Raw genomic sequence first — 20,812 nt, forward strand, 5'->3', positions numbered from 1 at the left:
AGAAGTTTGTCATAACATAAAGACACGGAGCAGGGGAGAACTGTTAAAATCTTCAACGCCCAGCGTCGTTATGAAAATTTTAAACTGAATCATCAAAACATATCTGAACAAATTTTACGCTGATTTGTTCTCCAAATAGTCAAACGTTGATCGCTGGTAACGCAGTCTATCTCGGAAAATTCTTTAGTGACGACAGCAGAACTTTTCAACTGTGAAATACTTCTTTATAGGACACAGAATAGTATATGAAGCACACATATGCACTAACAAGAGACAAAATGTTAATGAACATCGACTTATAGACTAAGCTCGTGCGGGTATATGTGCTTCCCATTTGAGCTATTTATAACCTGAAAATCTAACGAAGAATGAGCTGATTTAGTGGCAATTAATTTAGTAAAGCTGCTATTCCTAGCGCGATATCTGGAACTTCGTCCCGAGACCTTACGTGATCGCTGGAAAATGCTAACGAAGGTAACTGGCGCGCGCATTGCTAAATTAAATATGTGCCTTTCTTTCGAAACAATCAATATAGGGAGATGGAACCACGTCACATAAGACAACCTTTTGCTAATGTGAGTGGACGGAACCACATGATCGTACATACTGACAAAGGGGATACTTTATCGTAATGAGAACGTCTATGCACAATGTGATAAAGGAATATTACAATGTTGAAAACAGTAGTACAGAATTGGTAAAATCATATCGACAATTATAGTACTTCAGTACAAATGTTAAGCAAGTTTATAATTACATTATCATTTGATGAGACCCAAAATTAATATTATTTGGTCTTACCCATAGTTTTAAGGGAGAGAGAGAGAGAGAGAGAGAGAGAGAGAGAGAGAGAGAGAGAGAGAGAGATGCTGCAAGACAATGATGTTCAAAGGTGGATTAGTTGCAAACATGAACTGCCACGTAAGTGCGTACGTGGATTCAAACGGATCATGTAATAATATTGAACTCCGCTGCAATGCGGTTAAATACCTGCCACAACAAATTATTATGACTACGCATTATTCAAAAATACACACGAATGGGAAGAAACGAAAGTGAAATGCGAGTGAAATCACGTATTAAGCTCCCGCAGCCAGCATATTACCGAATTTATTCAGCACACAGGACAGCCAGTTCTGGGCACACAATACAAGAAACAGCACCGAACATGGAATTTTGACGACCACCACCCTAACTGGCCTTAAGAAACGAAGGCATTCCAAACTAGATGGCACAAAGGTAACATGTGCAGGACGTTCCAAAGCGGTAATCACACGATGCTTTGAAAAATAAATGGCACATGTTACGTGTACACTAGCACGCAATATGAAACACAGCGGTTCGCGAAAAAAAAAGTAACGCTTATATATTTCCGATATCTGAAGATCCTTAGAAAGTATTGTGATAAAACGGTAAATCAAACTTATTCAGATATAAAGCCACACTTTTTTGTTTTCATCAGAATGACTTGGTACTATCATAACACTTCAGTAGACCACAGTCATATCATCATGTAATATAAGCTTCAAATGGGAGAAAAACTAATTATTATAATAAACAAAAGGAGAAAGGAAAAAAGTCCTGCAACTTAGCCGACAAACCACCACCAAGCTCTCATGATGTGTATCAACGTTTTTATGTACCTTTTCAGTCATTTTTTAAATCTTTTTGTTTTGAATTTTTTTATATTTTTTAGTTTGTATATAGAATCTAAAAGCAGAAGGACCACGAAATAAGATTATATTCGAAATAGCAAACTAAAAAAATTTCCAATCTGATTGCAAGGATGGTATATGTCGTGTATCTATACTTCATATATACACATTTTAAAATAGAACTGGAGCGATTCTAAGTGAAAACGCACACAAAAAAGAACAGCTAAATCAAGAGAGGACAAGCCTAACCAAATTAGATGGGAATATACATAACAAAGAAAAACACTTATCATCAGTAAAATGAAATTAACCAACACCTTGCCGACGGTAAACAAGATTCCACATGTTGGCGAGGAGGTCTCTATATCGAGGCATTTGTAAGCATGTCCAATAGGCAGTGATAATGTACTGCATGAAGTTCATATGATCTTCCTTCATCGCCTTCCACAACATAACGAACGACGTGTCCTAGCAACCACATTATGGTATGGGTTTTTGACCGTGGGAAGAAGAAAGAATTTGGGCGCAATAATCCAAGACCAGTGTGTCATATGACCCCCACAAGTAAAAATATGTCTTATCCTATCTGTAGACGTACAAACGAATACATAAATCCGTCTCACTAAGCCCAATACGGAGAAGTATCTAGTTCGTTTGAATCAAGTTATTTACTACCTTATACAACAAGAACGCTACGTGCATCGGAAAATGGGAAGACTCACATTGAACCAGACTGTCATCCAGGTTGTTTGCTGTGATTCTCTTTCAATGGGGTTTGGGCAAGTGACTGATTCCCACGGTTCTCCATAAAATGTCAGCCCCTAAAAAGGTCACCGCAAGACAGAAGTCACGAATGTGTTTTAACTTCTAATTTATGCGACCAACATCAATAGGTGGTTCAAGACTAGCAAGACGGACACAGAGATATAAATGAGACCCGAATGAGTGAGTTTCTTGAGCCATCGTCAAAACAGTACGACACATATAGCATCTGCGTCTTCCTTGGTGTATCAGTCAGACCCAGCCCCCTCAAGGAACGGGACTTCGTTATCACCTCACCAGTGAAGTATATGTCTTTCCCATAAGAAATGGTGAAATGAAATGAAATGTCGTGTGACGAGGGCCTCCCCTCGGGTAGACCGTTCGCCTGGTGCAAGTCTTTCGATTTGACGGCACTTCGGCGACTTGCGCGTCGATGGGGATGAAACGATGATGATTAGGACAACACCCAGTCCCTGAGCGGAGAAAATCTCCGACCCAGCTGGGAATCGAACCCGGGAGCTTTGGATTGACAGTCTGTCGCGCTGACCACTGAGCTGCCAGGGGCGGACATATAAGAAGCGGTCAGACATTTGTAGTTTCTTCGCCATAAGAGAAGCGGATAAACTTGGGCCACGTAACAACCTTGTATCCAGTATTCGGATTTTCTGGATCAGAGTAAGAGAACGCCTTTCATGCTCTAGTATCGCTCCCTGACTTTTTTCCGTAACAGTGGCCGAGCGGTTCCAGGCGCTACAGTCTGGAACCGCGCGACCGCTGCGGTCGCAGGTTCGAAACCTGCCACGGGCATGGATGTGTGTGGTGTCCTTAGGTTAGTTAGGTTTAAGTAGTTCTAAGTTCTAGGGGACTGATTATCTCAGAAGTAAAGTCCCATACTGCTCAGAGTCATTTTTTAGACTTCCAGCTGTGCCATTTTGAGTGGACAACGATCAGTGATGATACCGAGAGAGGTATGCCGATCCACTGAAATAGCCCATGGAACACCCGCGTCATCAAAAACCCACAAGGTAAGAAACCTGCATTTGCCTTCATTAAGTTTTGCACCTAACTACGACAAAAATCATCGATTACAGATTTCAGTTGAGGTTTCTCGGCAGGATTGCGAAGTAGAACCGTCACGCCATCCGCGTATGCACGAACAGCTACAGCTCCACCGGAAAGCTTCCAACCCGTCAGCTGGGATGCTAGCATCCGAAATAGGGGCTCCAGAGGAACACAAACAAAGTCATTGAAAGCGGACTTCCTTGAGGCACTCCCCAACGAATATTTATCGGGGGCGTCTGTTGGCCATTAACAACCACCGAAGCTGGAATACCCGTAAACAGATTTGAGAGCGCTTGCCGTGTGCCAACACTAAAATCAGACTTCAGAATCCGTATCAAAAGGTCTTGATCAACACGATCAGAAGTCTAGAAACGCAAGAGCAACCGAAACCACGTCCCGACACTCCACTATACGGGTAAGAATGGTTTGCCCAGGTACGCAGCCTTGATGTTTTGCAACAATCGTCTCTATCAGAGTCGACATCCTACTATTAACTGCCCTCGCCAAGGTCTTATAATCTAAATTTAACAAAGTAATTGGGCGAAAGCTATTAGGGGCAGCCGGCCCAGGGTGTTTCGGGATTAAAACAATTTTTCCCGCTTTGAACGATGTCGGCACTTCTCTATCCTGTAAACTTCATTCAAAACGGACGTAAAGGTAGCACCCAACAATGGCCAAAAGCGGACGTAAAATTTCTTGGGAAGTCCATACAGACCTTGGGACTTTTGAGAAGGCACTCCCACAATAAGTTTGTAAACTTCATCACGTTGAAAGGCAGCTAAGTGCGCTGCGTTATGTTCGGGTGTAATTATCGTATCCAATTTCCTGACGAATCAGTCGTAAAATGTTTGTCTTGACTCACCGTTGTCGTACATGTGTAGATAGTACTGGTGTAAGATACGAACTGTATCAGCTTGTACCATTGCGATACGTCCATTACTTGTCTTGAGAGAATGAATACAAAGCCCGTCGGCGACCGGTCTGATGCCAAAGCAAATGAAGTATGGAAGTCAGTTCCTCCATCATCAATTAATTGGGCTTGGATCGGATTTTCAAAATTTCCATTTGTATGAGCTTTAGGGTCAACAATTTTGCCTTTAAACGCCTACCATCCGTAATTCGCAGACGGGCGTGATCCGAAGCAGCATATTCACGCAGGATAGAATAGTAATATTCATGAGTTCTCCGAAAGTGTCGCGCCTTGGCAGCACAGAAAAGTATCAAAGTTTGCCTGAGCCTCGGTTTTGCCAGCTGTGTCTACCAATCAAGGGTGAAGAGTATTTCCCAGCGGACCATTGAGTACGCTCCCACACGGCTCGTATCACGTCAACAAGAGAGGGTTAAGAGGTGAGCGACGTTTAACATCCACGGAGAGCGAAACAATTTGATTGGTTGTCGGTCGGCCGGCCGCTGTGGCCGAATGGTTCTAGGAGCTTCAGTCCGGAACCGCGCTGCTGCTGCGGTCGCAGGCTCGAATCCTGCCTCGTGGATGGATGTGTGTGTGACGTCGTTATGTTAGTCAGTTTTACATAGTTCTAAGTCTAGCAGACTGGTACCTCAGATGTTGAAGTCCCATAGTGTTCAGACCCATTTGAACCATTTGTTTGGTTGTCGTTCAAGACTGAGAGTTGTAGTCACAGCACAGTAATCCGTAAAGGAAGCTGGGATGACTTCAACATTAAGAATACTATCGCTTAGGCAGTCTAATAAGTAAAACCTATCTAACGTGCTACTAGAAGTCGCAGTAAAGTGGGTAAATTTAACTAACGTCGGGTATTTACGTATCTAGACGTCTTTCATGTGTAAAGAGCGGCAAGGGCCAAGTGACGTAATTCACGAGAGAAATTAAAATTTGGAGATTGATCTGCTGGACGCAATACACAGTTGAAAATCACCACGCAACAGAATACTCAAAGGACCCTTACGCAATAGGTAAACAATTTCCTCTTTGTAAAAACGCTAACGATCTATTGCGCGACCAGTGCTCGATGGGGCATGTAAAAGAACCAAACTAGGAATAAAACATTGACAACCTTTGCCCCTGCCAGAATTCAATATTTCCACCTTAGCAAAAAGGAGAGCCTTCGCCAAAGAAGCAGGAGGTCCCCGTAGAATATTCGGGTGCTAGATTAAAGAGTTTTGCTATTTGGGGAGCAAAATAACTGATGACGGTCGATGTGGAGAGGATATAAAATGTAGACTGGCAATGGCAACGAAAGCGTTTCTGAAGAGGAAAAATTTGTTAACATCGAGTATTGATTTAAATGTCACGAAGTCGATTCTCAAAGTATTTGTATGGAGTGTAGCCATGTATGGAAGTGAAACGTGGACGATAAATAGTTTAGACATGAAAAGAATAGAAGCTTTCGAAATGTGGTGCTACAGAAGAATGCTGAAGATTAGATGAGTTGATCACGTAACTAATGAGGAGGTATTGAGTAGAATTGGGGAGAAGAGGAGCTTGTGGCACAACTTGACCAGGAGAAGGGATCGGTTGGTAGGACATGTTCTGAGGCATCAAGGGATCACCAATTTAGTATTGGAGGGAAGCGTGGAAGGTAAAAATCGTAGAGGGAGACCAAGAGGTGAATACACTAAACAGATTCAGAAGGATGTAGGTGGCGGTAGGTACTGGGAGATGAAGAAGCTTGCACAGGATAGAGTAGCATGCAGAGCTGCATCAAACCAGTCTCAGGACTGAAGACCACAACAACAACAACAGATTAAAGATCATACGAAAACCGGTTAAGGAGAAATTCCTAAAAAAGAACACCTCCTGTAAGAACACTAAGTCACACATGAATCATAAATGAACTGTAGCAGCGAAGCCAATCGCAATTCTGATTACACACGATTTACTTTTAAGTAACGGAACGTGTACGCTTGGGTCTTTGATCACAGCTATACAGGGATGTTCGGGATGTATCGAGGAGAACTAGGTACACTGCTGAGCATCGAGGTCCATTGCGGAGTCCAGAGATTAATTAGACATCGGCGGACCAGAACCCCCGTCATTGAAACCTTTTTTCTTCGATTTTTTGCGTGCCACCACACATCAGGTTGTATACAGTGCTTTTGTTGGCTTCGTGGCATGGCGGCCTCTATAGATTGAGGTGTGGGAGGGGACATGGTCACAGCTTCCTGCCCCTTAGAACAAGGGACATGTAATTCAGGCCCAGTCACTAAGGCGGAAGCATTTTGTGGAACTGCCAAACCAACGGGTGATATTTGGTCGTTAATTTTATTCTCCACAGGATTTGCTGTAGGCTACAAATTTGGTAAACCTTCGGCGGCTGAAGACGAAGGAGCAGGAGGACATTGCCCCGTCTCAGATTGTAACGGAGGAAACAGAGACGAGCTGGGCGACTTCGCTGACTCTCCATACACAGGCAGTTGAGATGGAGCCACTTGGCAAGCAGGAAGGATGCTGCCGATAACTTCCTGGCCACTCACCATACCGGACGTATCGTAACATTGAGAGGAGCAGGGGACACAATCGATGTGGAGGAGTTACAGGCTCTGTTCTAGGAGCAGCAGGATTCTGAACCTGTGGCTGAGGCCAAGGCGGAAATTCATTTACACGATTGTCAGTACTGACTTTTTGTTCATTATGATCTGAGCAGAAGTTGGTCCGACGTCGGGAGTGGTATAAACAATATCAGCATCCATCCGTTTGTGACACTGTATTAATGACGGCTTTAAAACAAAAACGTTCCGCTGGCAATTAGACCAAAAGTATCCACTTTCATTACATAGGAAGCATTTTCCATCTTGACCAGTATACATGACACGAGCGAGTTAACCACACGTATTTCCACGGAACGAATTCAACTATAACACTGTAATCTGTGTTGAGTAGACCAGCGTTCACGGCGGACCATAAGGAGTCCTTATATCCTTTAGAAAGTTGTCAACGTTCTCCGGCGGGAGGCTGAACACTCGAACATCGGTATCGTCAATTTCAGCATCTGCTAGTGACACCATACCAATGGAATTATCCCGATGCTTGAATGGGTCTTGAGAACCACGTCCTGACGATAATGTTTCAACGTGAAGGGGATCCATAAATATCACGTAAAACACGTACTCGTTTGCGTCAAAATAATCTGTGTGGATCTGATCAGAGTTCACACGAATTGTATCGACAAACCAGTCGTGCATTTCTAGAGACCCGGGATGATGTGTCGCGTTGTTTTATTGTAAGTAAGGCTCATAGTACCTTTTCGTGGAATACACGTAGAAACCATTGTAGCCATCGCGGAGCGGTCGACTGCCACTGGAAGTAGATGAACACAGGCAGTAAGGTGGAGCGGAGGCGCTACAACTCACTTGGCAATAACGAGGGAACTGCACACAATCGCCGCTGCGACAAGTCATAAAAACAAGAACGTTCCCGCTCGGGGCTCGATGAGTAAAAACTCATTGTCGCCATTACTGACTACTTACAGTTCACAACGGCCACTGCTCGTTCCCTGTAGGTTCGACTAGGCCTGTGCTGCCGTCTGGTTGTGAGCAGAGCACGGCGAGCGTTTGGCTATCTCTGAGTCAAGGTTCAACGATGTAGAAAACTGGTTTCACTTGAGATACGGGTTTTATCAAGAGAGCTACGGAACTAGATATCGCAAATTACATGCTTCTTACATGTGGTCACAGGCTGGTCTTCTGTGTTAATTTGCAAAAGGTGTTCAATGTAATGCGTGCACAGTCAGAAAGTTAAAATGGATGTGGCGGAAGTAGTTTACTTGCAAATGTGACGTACAGTGACAAAAGTACGTATTACTCTATAAAATATGTTTACCTCTTATTCCGTACTGTTGAATTCAGAGCACGTCTACTGGGTGATCAAAAAGTTAGTATAAATTTGAAAACCGAATAAATCATGGAATAATGTACATAAAGAGGTACAAATTGACACACATGCCTGGAATGACATGGGGTTTTATTACAACCAAAAAACTACAAAAGTTCAAAAAATGTCCGACAGATGGCGATTCATCTCATCAGAATAGCAATAATTAGCATAGCAAAGTAAGACAAAGCGAAGATGATGTTCTTTACAGGAAATGCTCAATATGTCCACCATCATTCCGCAACAATAGCTGTAGTCGAGGAATAATGTTGTGAACAGCATTGTAAAGCATGTTCGAAGTTATGGTGAGGCATTAGCGTCGGATGTTATCTTTCAGTATCCCTAGAGATGTCGGTCGATCACGATACACTTTCGACTTCAGGTAACCCCAAAGCCAATAATCGCACGGACTGAGGACTGGGGACCTGGGAGGCCAAGCATGACGGAAGTGGCGGCTGAGCACACGATCATCACCAAACGACGCGCTCAACAGATCTGTCGGACATTTTGTGAACTTTATTTCTTTTATTCTAATAAAACCCCATGTCATTCCAAGTATGTGTGTAAATTTTTACCTCTCTATCTACATTATTCCGTGGTTTATTAAGTTTTCAAATTTATAGTGGCTGTTTGATCACCCGGTATATAGCAACAGTAAAAAGCCCTGCTGTCCAGTTATAATCAGGGCTACGAACAAAAATCAAACACAATACTTTGAAGTTGCATCTGTTTCTCTACAATCATATCGATGTCCCATTATCCTCTTGTGTTACTCCTGCAAGTTTTATTGGAAGCCGGTATTTTAAAGCAAGTCAGCAGTGATTTCATACGTGATGATTACATGCAAAAAATATGCAGAAGCACTACTTTTAAATACTCTGCAAGTACAACACTCTCCAAAGTTTACATACCTCTTTCAGTGATAACCACTGTAGTCTGCCTGATAAACTAGTATTAGCATATCCCTCTCAGTTTGCAGTAAATGCCTCAGAGGCTGAATGATACGAATGTGAATTAATATCGATTATTTCGAACGTGAACGCTTAGAAGAACGTTTCTGAACGTCAGAAATATTACAAAATCTGAAGTCCCATTGCATTTAAAGAGAATTTGTCCTTCATTCGACAGGATCTGTTTCAGACTGAAGCCTGCTGAAGTGGCCTAGCGGTTCTAGGCGCTACAGTCTGGAATCACGCGACCGCTACGGTCGCCGGTTCGAATCCTGCCTCGGACATATACACTCCTGGAAATGGAAAAACGAACACATTGACACCGGTGTGTCAGACCCACCATACTTGCTCCGGACACTGCGAGAGGGCTGTACAAGCAATGATCACACGCACGGCACAGTGGACACACCAGGAACCGCGGTGTTGGCCGTCGAATGGCGCTAGCTGAGCAGCATTTGTGCACCGCCGCCGTCAGTGTCAGCCAATTTGCCGTGGCATACGGAGCTCCATCGCAGTCTTTAACACTGTTACCATGCCGCGACAGTGTGGACGTGAACCGTATGTGCAGTTGACGGACTTTGAGCGAGGGCGTATAGTGGGCATGCGGGAGGCCGGGTGGACGTACCGCCGAATTGCTCAACACGTGGGGCGTGAGGTCTCCACATTACATCGATGTTGTCGCCAGTGGTCGGCGGAAGGTGTACGTGTCCGTCGACGTGGGACCGGACCGCAGCGACGCACGGATGCACGCCAAGACCGTAGGATCCTACGCAGTGCCGTAGGGGACCGCACCGCCACTTCCCAGCAAATTAGGGACACTGTTGCTCCTGGGGTATCGGCGAGGACCATTCGCAACCGTCTCCATGAAGCTGGGCTACAGTCCCGCACACCGTTAGGCCGTCTTCCGCTCACGCCCCAACATCGTGCAGCCCGCCTCCATTGGTGTCGCGACAGGCGTGAATGGAGGGACAAATGGAGACGTGTCGTCTTCAGCGATGAGAGTCGCTTCTGCCTTGGTGCCAATGATGGTCGTATGCGTGTTTGGCGCCTTGCAAGTGAGCGCCACAGTCAGGACTGCATACGACCGAGGCACACAGGGCCAACACCCGGCATCATGGTGTGGGGAGCGATCTCCTACACTGGCCGTACGCCTCTGGTGATCGTCGAAGGGACACTGAATAGTGCACGGTACATCCAAACCGTCATCGAACCCATCGTTCTACCATTCCTAGACCGGCAAGGGAACTTGCTGTTCCAACAGGAAAATGCACGTCCGCATGTATCCCGTGCCACCCAACGTGCTCTAGAAGGTGTAAGTCAACTACCCTGGCCAGCAAGATCTCCGGATCTGTCCCCCATTGAGCATGTTTGGGACTGGATGAAGCGTCGTCTCACGCGGTCTGCACGTCCAGCACGAACGCTGGTCCAACTGAGGCGCCAGGTGGAAATGGCATGGCAAGCCGTTCCACAGGACTACATCCAGCATCTTTACGATCGTCTCCATGGGAGAATAGCAGCCTGCATTGCTGCGAAAGGTGGATATACACTGTACTAGTGCCGACATTGTGCATGCTCTGTTGCCTGTGTCTATGTGCCTGTGGTTCTGTTAGTGTGATCATGTGATGTATCTGACCCCAGGAATGTGTCAATAAAGTTTCCCCTTCCTGGGACAATGAATTCACGGTGTTCTTATTTCAATTTCCAGAAATGTATGTGTGTGATGTCCTTAGGCTGGTTAGGTATAAGTAGTTCTTAGGGAATGATGACCACAGCAGTTAAGTCCCATAGGTCACAGAGCCATCTGAATCATTTTTGTGGAACTGAAGGTCGCCTCAGCTACTCTTAGAGTTGGTTACACTTCGAATCATAATAAAGAGATCGCCTTAATCAACGGAGAGACTGATGCAATCATTACTATTTTACATCACACTTAAAAACGGCACTTGCATAATACCACTGATTGTTCACGTGATCATGAGCTAACGTTACAAATGATGAGTGAATTAAAGTGTCTGTTGAAACGAGGAGGTTTTCCCAAAGGTGATTAGGATCGATTTTCATTGTTTCTGAAAATACTTGTCTGCGTTAATAACAGAGCACTCATGAAGAAAGCAATTACAAGTCCGGTTTTGATGCCGGATTGTGTTCGAAGTTATCTGATCATTTAGAGGTACTGAACGAAGATAAATTGTGCTAGAACATGATACCGTACCAGAGAGATTATCTCACAATTAACTATGGAAGATGATAGTAATGTTAATGGTAGAATACCTGCAGGACCTTTGAGAATCTTTCCAAGCGTTCATGAACGTAAAGCGGAATAAGTTTTTAGTTGAAATGGAAAAGGATGAAGTGCAGCCACAGCTTCGTAATCAACAAAAAAATAAGGGAGAGTAATAAATGTGATAGGTCAACAATTGTTGTTGGTCCAGAATATATGAGATTACACAGGCCTGAGAACAAATATGGATCACATATTGTAAGGATCTGCAGGTAATATATATACATCAAAAAAAGTTTGGTATCACTCGGTTCCCAGAACTAACTGCGGATATTGTATCACAGACACGGTCTTCTTGACTGTTCAGAGATGTCACTAAACCCACCCAAAGATGTGAACAACCATGCATGAGCAACGTCCATTAGACGGAGGGGGTCCTACAGCCGATAAGTTCCAGTCATTCCATCAGGAAGGAGGTACACGGTTGGTGCTGTCTGTAGTTCAACCATGCCTAGACGGTCACCACCGCTGTTCCATCGTGTCCGCATTGTTACTTTGTGCCAGCAAGGGCTCTCGACAAGGCAAGTGTCCAGGCGTCTCGGAGTGTGCCAAAGCGATGTCGTTAGGACATGGAGGAGATACAGGGAGACAGGAACTGTCGATGATATGCCTCGCTCAGGCCGCCCAAGGGCTACTACTGCAGTGGATGACCGCTACCTACGGATTACGGCTCGGAGGAACCCTGACAGCAACGCCACCATGTTGAATAATGCTTTTAGTGCACCGACAGGACGTCGGTGAAGACTGGCTGCACTAGGCTGCAAGGTGCGCAACTTCACTCCCAACGTTCATGGCGAGGTCCATCTTTGCAGCTACGGCAACATGCAGCGCGGCACAGATGGGCCCTACAACATGCCGAATGGACGTCTCAGGATTGGCATCACGTTCTCTTCACACATGAGCATCGCATATGCCTCGAACCAGGCAATCGTCGGAGACGTGTTTGGAAGCTACCCGGTCAGGCTGAACGCCTTATACACACCGTCTAGCAAGTGCAGCGAAGTGGAGGTTCCCTGTTGTTTTGAAGTGGCATTATGTGGAGCCGACGTACGCCGCTGGTTGTCATGGAAGGCGCCGTAACAGCTGTATGATACATGAATGCCATCCCCCGACCGATAGCACTGCCATACCGGCAGCATATTGGCGAGGCACTTCATTGAGGTAAGAATTTTCTATTTATTCAGAATGATCTTTCAGGGCCATGACGCAGCACTGCTGTCGTCCAAAATTTACCAGTTTAAATTCACAGTCAATTATCAAAAGGTTATAAGTGAGCCACAATTTTAGTGAGAGATTAGTCACATTTTATTATTGGTAGGTTACGGAATTTATCTGTGAGGAGGTTACAACTCACATTTTCCTTAACATAGAGGTAGCTATCATTCATCGCACTAACAACATTGGCGTCCAAAATTGAATCAACAGACGAAAAATATTCAAAGTTCCGATTATTTTGCCACAGAACAGCATAAACAGGTGATAGTAAAGTAGAAACAGTGTAAATAGTACAGAACATAAACAACTTCAACATGCATAACGATAGGCAAAAATGTTCTTTGTTTATTCGAACTTAACGGGTTAGCACAAACATCCCCACAACATATTAATGCGCTCAATTCAGTGTGTGGCCGCCTCTGCCAGTAATACAGGCCTGAAAACGACGGGGCAAGCAGCAAATGATGATATCGCCTTATGATGAGGCAATAACGCCCATTCTTCCTGCAGAGCTGCTCGCAACCCTTGGGGCGTTGTTAGTGGATGCTGACGTGGTGCAACAGGTCTCCGCAGTGCATTCCTGATATTCACTATGGGATTCAAGCGAGCAGGCCACGCCATGAGTGCAATAGTTTCCTTTTCCAAGAAAACATCAATCACCTTTGAGAACATTGTTGTCCTTCAATAGGAAGTCTGGGCCCACAGCGCCTCGCAGCAACAATACATGATGCCACAAGATCTCGTCAAAATGGTTCAATTGGCTCTGAGCACTATGCGACTTAACATCTGTGGTCATCAGTCTCCTGGAACTTAGAACTAATTAAACCTAACTAACCTAAGGACATCACACACATCCATGCCCAAGGCAGGATTCGAACCTGCGACCGTGGCAGTCACGCGGTTCCGGACTGAGCGCCTAGAACCGCGGCAAGATCTCGTCACTATACCTGAAAGTAGTTAAATTTTGCCGATTCACACGTACAGTTCCATGAAGAGCTGTTCGAGTAGTCAGTATAACCCCTTCCCCGACCACTAGGGATCCTTCTTGATATCGGTATCCTCCCACAATGTTTGGGACCCGTGTTCCAAATTCCCTCCACATGCTAATCCGTCGAGAATCACTCTCCGGACCAAATCTGGACTCATCTGTGATGAGAACACTGTTCGACAGTCCAGGTGGCACGTTGACGACTTCACTCTAGACGTTCCATACTGTGAAGATGAGTCAGAGGTACACACTCAGCAAGTCTCAGACAATAAAGGCCATAGTGCTGGAGCCTTCTGTACTCAGTTTGCCTCGATACAACATGTCTAGCGGATGCTGCGAGGTCAGATGCCAGTTGCCGTGCTGTACCAGCGTGGCAGCGTCGTCTCCTCACAGCGAAATGAAGGTCGTGTCTTTCTGATGTTGGAGTGGTCGGCCCTGCCCTGATCCCTGTGATACAGTTTCGGTCTCTACAAACTATCGCCACATCCGAGAAACAACAGAACGATTCACATTAAAGCATCGAGCCATGTCAGTTTGGGACTGTCCTGCTTCCATTCTTCCAAAGGCTCTCCACTGCAGAGAGTCTGGTAGGTGTCATCCCGTGCCATACTGCACCGTCTGTGAATGTGTACACAACTAGTGTACCTGACAAATACTACCGCGTTTGATGAGTGCCACGACGTCAGCGCTGCCTTGATTTTCCGTTAACTGGAATGCCGTCTTCCGTGCCGAAGAAGATCGAACGCACATCTGTTGACTGTTACACAGGATGCGGAAATCAGCGATTCGTGGTTTTAATTTAGGACACCAGTGTAGAAATTTTGTTTAAGACATCGTGCACCCTTATACAGTCACCCAACGACAATACACTCCCGTGCACCATAGCATCGTCAGAAAATAGCCGACGGTTGCTGCCTATTCTTCCGACAGATCATATGTGTATAAAGAAAATAATAGCGGTTCTATCACACTTCCCCAGGGCACTCCTGACGGTATCATTGTCTCTCATGAACACCCGTCGTCGAGAACAATGTACTTAATAGGTGTTCAACTTACTGAAATAAGTACAGTCTGCGACGGGGCACGGTGTGTAAAGCTTTTCGTAGATCTAGAAATATGGAATCTACCTGCTGTCCTTGAACCATAAGTCGCAGTGCAGTGACAGATCTCATGAGATAACTGCTAATACTGTGTCGGACCTCCTTTTGCCCGATGGAGTGCATCAACTGGGAGTGTCATGGGCTCAAAAAGTCCCATGCAGAAATAGTGAGACATGTCGCCTCCCTAGGTGTCCATAATTATCGAAGTGTTTTTGGTGCAAGATTTTGTACACGTACTGATCTCAGGATTATGTCACATAAATCGGGCGATCTAGACGGCAAATCATTCCATCGAATGATGTCCAGAACTTTTTTCGAGCCAACTGCGAACAGTTGTGATCTGGTAACAGAGCACACTGCCAGCCATAAAAATTACATCGTTGTTTGGGAATATGAAGTCCGTGAATGGCTACAAGTAGTCTCCAAGTAGCATTTGGACAAGAGAGCCCCGTCCATTCCATGCGAACACAGTCCACATCATTATGGAGCCACCAACAGCTTGCACAGTATCTTGTTGACAACCTTGGTCCATGTTTTCGTGCAGTATGTGCCACAGCTGAACCCTAGCTCTTACCAACTGACATCGGGACTCATCTCAAAAACGCCACGGCTTTCGAGTTGTCTCTTGATCCAACGATATGGTCACGAATCCAGGAGAGGCGCTGCAGGCGATGTCGTTTTGATAGAAAAGGCACTCGCATGGGTCGTCAGCTGCCATACGCCATTTAACGCCAAATCTCTCCGCATTGTCGAAACGGATACGTATCACATTCATTTCTGCGGTTATGTCACGCAGTGTTGCTTGTGTGTAAGCACTGACAACTCTACGCAAACACTGCTGCTCTCGCTTGGTAAGTGAAGGCCGTGGGCCACTGCGTTGACCGTGGTGAGAGGTAATGCTCGAAATTTAGTATTCTTGGCTTAATCTTGACACTCAAGATCTCGGAATATTGAATTTCATAATGATTTCCGAAATATAAAGTTCTATGTGTCTATCTGCAACTACCATTCCACCTTCAAAGTTTGTTAGTTCACATCGGTGCGGCCAGAATCAGCTCTTGACACGAATTGTCTAACTACAAATGACAGAGAGGCCACACGTTGCCGTTTTTTACTGTCGTCATCTGTGTATGTCCATGGCGTCATCCCACGAATTTTTTCACCTTAGTGTATATAATATCTGAAGGGGGGACAAGTTGTGTTTCGCAAAACTTACACTTTCTAAAACCGTGCTCATTCATGGACGGTTCCTAGGTAATTTATATATATACGAACTGAGAATACGTCCAACAATTCTGCAGCAAACCCTTGGTAAGGATATTGGTGTGCAATTTTGCGGTTCCGTTCTTTTATCCTATTTACATACAAGAGTCACCCGAGCTGTTTTCCAGTCGCTTGGGGCTTGGTGCTGGGTGAGAGACTCACGATATATGCAAGCTAAGTAATGGGCGGATGCCGTGGAGTACTCTTTGTAGCTGAGATTCCATCCGGACCTGGCGACTTACTTGTGTTCAACTCCTTCACATTTTTCTCTATGCTTATTACCACCTAGTAATGATTGATTACTACTCTCTTACAGCATCATGCCTTGCTACCTCGTAAAATTTTAGTCGGCAACGTAGCTCACGTCTCCACTACTCATTGCCTTCCATTTGCTGCAAAGAAAACCTCGCTAGAGCTACCGCAAACTCGCTCCTCCCTTCGCTGTGTCCGTTGGACTTACGAAGGCAAACACTGCCTGCTGTTCGAAGCAGAACAAGGCCTCGAGTTGACAGCTGACACAGCCAGTGTTGGCCATCTGTCTTGCTACTATCCAGTTCCATCTCCGGCTCTTGAGCTTCCACTTCCTGGCTGATTTCGCTTTCCCAGCCCGCACTGTTTAGTTACAGATAACTCCCCCGATGGCGACAGCAGCAGCCCGTCCTACCACTATACGAAACTGCGGTGATACAGGCAGTTCCTGAGCCATACAAATAGACAAACTTTCTCAGCCTTCGCGCCAGGCATGGCCGCAGAGATGCACTGAAGACTTGTCAGGTGCTGACACCAAGAGAAACTGCCGCTTGCGTTCCCTACGTCAGACTACCTCGACGAGTGTCCACTCGCTTGACGACAGCAACCGTCCCCTGGGGCAGTCGTCTGCGAAAACAAGCAGGCCGATACACCACGGATGGGAGCATCACCGAAGTCATGTCTGCTGCTACCTACGGTGGCACGGCTCTGGCTGAAGTTGATTGTGCTGCTGCAGATCCAGCCGTCACACTGTAACCTGCTCAGACAGCACAGCGCTAATCACCTCACCGCGGTGCTGCGCTTGATGACTGGTACGTATATGCACTCACTGGAGAGCCTGCTGGAAGAGCTGCTAAGAACGCTGGGATTCAAGTACAGCACGGTATTACTAATACACGCCACAAACGTCCCCCACAAAACTTCCCACAGCTCAAGAAAGTGCAATAACACTGTAGAAACCGAAGATGGCACTACACTTTACAATATACAAACAGGACAAGACGAAATACCAATAACTACTACAGAGGAATAGACGATACAAAATAGTCGGTGTGTTAAGTGCCAGGTTCTCCTAGCACTTTTCGCCTAGGGCAGTGACCAAAAAAACATCTCACACCACGTACTAACAAAACACATAGCTAATAATATCGCTGTCTTCTATGGCCAACACCTCCTCCTGTTCATCCAATGATACCTGGTCGTATAAAAACAGTACAGTTTCCAGAATTGAATCTGTAGAAAATTCTCCTTATATCATCATTTCTAATAGAAGATGAGGTAACCTGATGAACTGTTTGCTCCATGGCCCATTCTCAACACTTTAGAGTCTTTATTCCCTCTTTTGACTATAATCCTCTTCCTGCACCATGCTTAGCTTCGTCCTACTACCTTGTAAGTAACTAGTTGACGAAGAATCACTTAATAATAAATATAGCTGCACAATTCTACCATATACTTCTTCCATCCCATTGATATATACTCCTTACTCAGTACTTTCACACTCAACTGGTACATACAATGAGTCAACTTACCCTGCAACATTCTTTATTGTGCATGAGAGTGAGCCTCACCATCGACAATCTTGCGAAATAGTTCAGTGTCAATGAATGCCGACAGTATGGCGGAAGACTCTTTATTCCCGTCCTTCTGCTCCCACGATGTTAATCATGGGGGTTTCCCGATCAACTCGGTTAAGTCGGCGACACTACCAGTAAGGCCTGCATATGAGTGGCCACTTCGTGTTCCAGCTCATCCTTTCTCAGCCAGCAGACATTGGACCACATCTAAAACACTACAAAAAAGGGCACATAGCCAAAGTGCGACTACCTTAATACTGGTACTAACAGTGTGCCACCACAACTCAGGACGACACTGCTACCAGTTGTGGTGCAGGAAGACCATGGGACTGAAAGTTGCTGGGGGCTGCACAGGCATAGACTCTTAACCAAATACAACCAAGTTTTTTAAACAATATAAGCATTACAAAAAATCAGAACACATGCATGAAGAAGCATAAACCAGGAACGAGCTCTCAGGCCAACTAACTTGCGGCTCTCCATACTTTCATCTTTGTCTCCAGAGACTCACACTCGAGGTCAAACTTTCTGGCTGCTTCTACTTTCAAAACAAATGCTTCAAATGGCTCTGAGCACTATGGGACTTAACTTCTAAGGCCATCAGTCCCCTAGAACTTAGAACTACTTAAACCTAACTAACCTAATGACATCACACACATCCATGCCCGAGGCAGGATTCGAACCTGCGATCGTAGCGGCCGCCCTTGATTCCAGAGTGTAGCGCCTAAAACCGCTCGGCCTCCCTGACAAGCCTTCTACTTTCGCTGGCCAGTTCCACATCTCTCAGCCAAAGTGCAGCAGCCTCTCCCAGTGGGGACAGTAGCCGCCTATCTTCTGCCGATATGGAACAGTGTTGACATCAACACTTCTTATGGCAGTTACACTGACAACGAAAGAAATTCAGCAGTCGCCTCATGCATGGACACTTCAATGTCCAAAGACTTGTTACGCGCTGTACATAGTGCCCCAGCGCTGGTGCTAACAAGAGTTACCAGTTTGGTTCTGTACCTCATATTTTACCTCCTCTACTATCATATCCGTTAACGACAGCAGCCAACCCATGGGCCAGCCATGTCGATAAAAACGTGCTTGGCTGACATAGAATAAATGACTCCAGCACTAGACAGATATGTTTTGATGTAATTCACAGTTTACATAGAAGGCCATATATTACCAAACAGAGGAACTCAAATATATTAAATGAAATGTAGAAGCTTTGGAGGTACTTAATGATACGTAAAACAAAGTAAGTTAATAAGTTGAATAACATTCAGAGTTAAAAGAAACGAATCAATGAAAGTGGCACTAAATATCATAGTGAAGCATTTTAATACGGCAGAATGTTAACGCGTTGATTTTTACTGTTTATAAATTCTCGTACCGTATTTACCCTAGACTACGTGATCTTATCATCAAGACTTGTAACAAGTGAATCTTACAATGCCACCGTGGTCTATTTATGCTGACTGACGAATGGATATTGCGGCAGACACCAATATTTAAAGGGAAAGGAACTATCTTTGCTCTTAATGCAACATGCGCACGTCAATTTCTGGATGGTCTTTGGGTTTCCAATGTGAGACGCCAGTCACTGGTCTAATAGCGCAAGTAATTAATCAGTTTCAATTCTGTTTAGACTCCAAGAAGAAGAGGTTCTTCTCACAAAATAAAATGAGAATGTACTGAAATTTATGCAGCACACAAGAAGGAAATAAGAAACTTTTCTGCGCTTGAAAGTAGTGCACAAGTAAATAAGATTTATTATACACTTATAATTCGTTTCTTCCTCCTGTGTCATAGCACTTGTCCTATTACGAAGTGCGAATATAACCATTTCAAAATACTGAAGCATAGTTTCACACCAGACAGCTATTGTGGTCTTGAATAAAAATGTTTTAAGAGGCCGCCATCCGACAGTCTCTTTCTATTCATTGCAGATTGTTGTTGAAGGACTTACAAATACTAAATTTTTCAAGGCAATGAGTTCTATGTTATTTTACTAATGACGGTATGGGAAGATGCAGCAAAAGCGAGTTACCCCCTACAACAATGAATTCTTTGTACATGTCTTACCAAATGAGGTGGCGCAGTAGTTAGCTCACTGGCCTCGTATTCGGGGGGACGACGGTTCAAACCCTCGTCCGGCCACCCTGATTTAAATTTTCCCTTATTCCCCAAATCGCTTCAAGCATCTGTCAGGAAGAATCCTATGAAAGAGCATGGCCGAGTTCCTTGCCCATCCTCACCTGTGCCGATGGGCTATAACCCTGCCGTTTCGTCCCTTTCCCTCAAATCAAAGAACCACTAGATGTCTACATTGGGTACTAACTACCACCTGCCACAAGACTCTACAAAAGTCACGAGGCAGGCACGACAACTGCCAAAGCAGTTCAGCAAATATTCAGTAAGTCATTAGGAGATGGACTAAAAGTCAAGGACAATTTCCGAGTAATTTTCAACGCCAAATATAATTTTACCTAAGTAAAAAGTAGTGTGTTCTACCAATTACAGTCCGATAATTCTCATACGAAAGTTCTGTTAGCCTAAAGCAACCGTTAATATGAAATTATCAGCAACTAAATTAAGATGAAACTGAAAGAATTTGAGCAAATGTATGCAGACTATGCCTTTAGCTAGGTTTGGTTACTCTTCTATTGTTATTTTGGATTCTGTCTGACGAAGGCATAGTGAAAATAGAAAATCTCACCATATGGTGCTATTCGCTTTTCTTGAAAAAGCATCAGTAGCAGTTACATTATTGTCATTGCGATCAGATGACACTAACAATTCTTTTGTATTCTGTACACTATTGTTTTCAATAATAAAATGCGAGCTACTCTCTACAAGAGAAAAGATAGTTT

General features: G+C 44.7%; 1 protein-coding gene across 1 annotated transcript in view; it reads right to left on the minus strand.

The window, feature by feature from the left end:
- Positions 1-8,006, minus strand: part of LOC126354453 (arylsulfatase B-like) — a 60,279-nt gene extending 52,273 nt beyond the window's left edge. The window contains exon 1 of the mRNA XM_050004147.1: positions 7,926-8,006. The gene's annotated coding sequence lies outside the window, so the exon portion shown is untranslated. The remainder of the gene's footprint in view (positions 1-7,925) is intronic.
- Positions 8,007-20,812: the final 12,806 nt, after the last annotated feature.

This window comes from Schistocerca gregaria, chromosome 3 (assembly GCF_023897955.1).
Source record: "Schistocerca gregaria isolate iqSchGreg1 chromosome 3, iqSchGreg1.2, whole genome shotgun sequence".
Taxonomy (NCBI): Eukaryota; Metazoa; Arthropoda; class Insecta; order Orthoptera; family Acrididae; genus Schistocerca; species Schistocerca gregaria.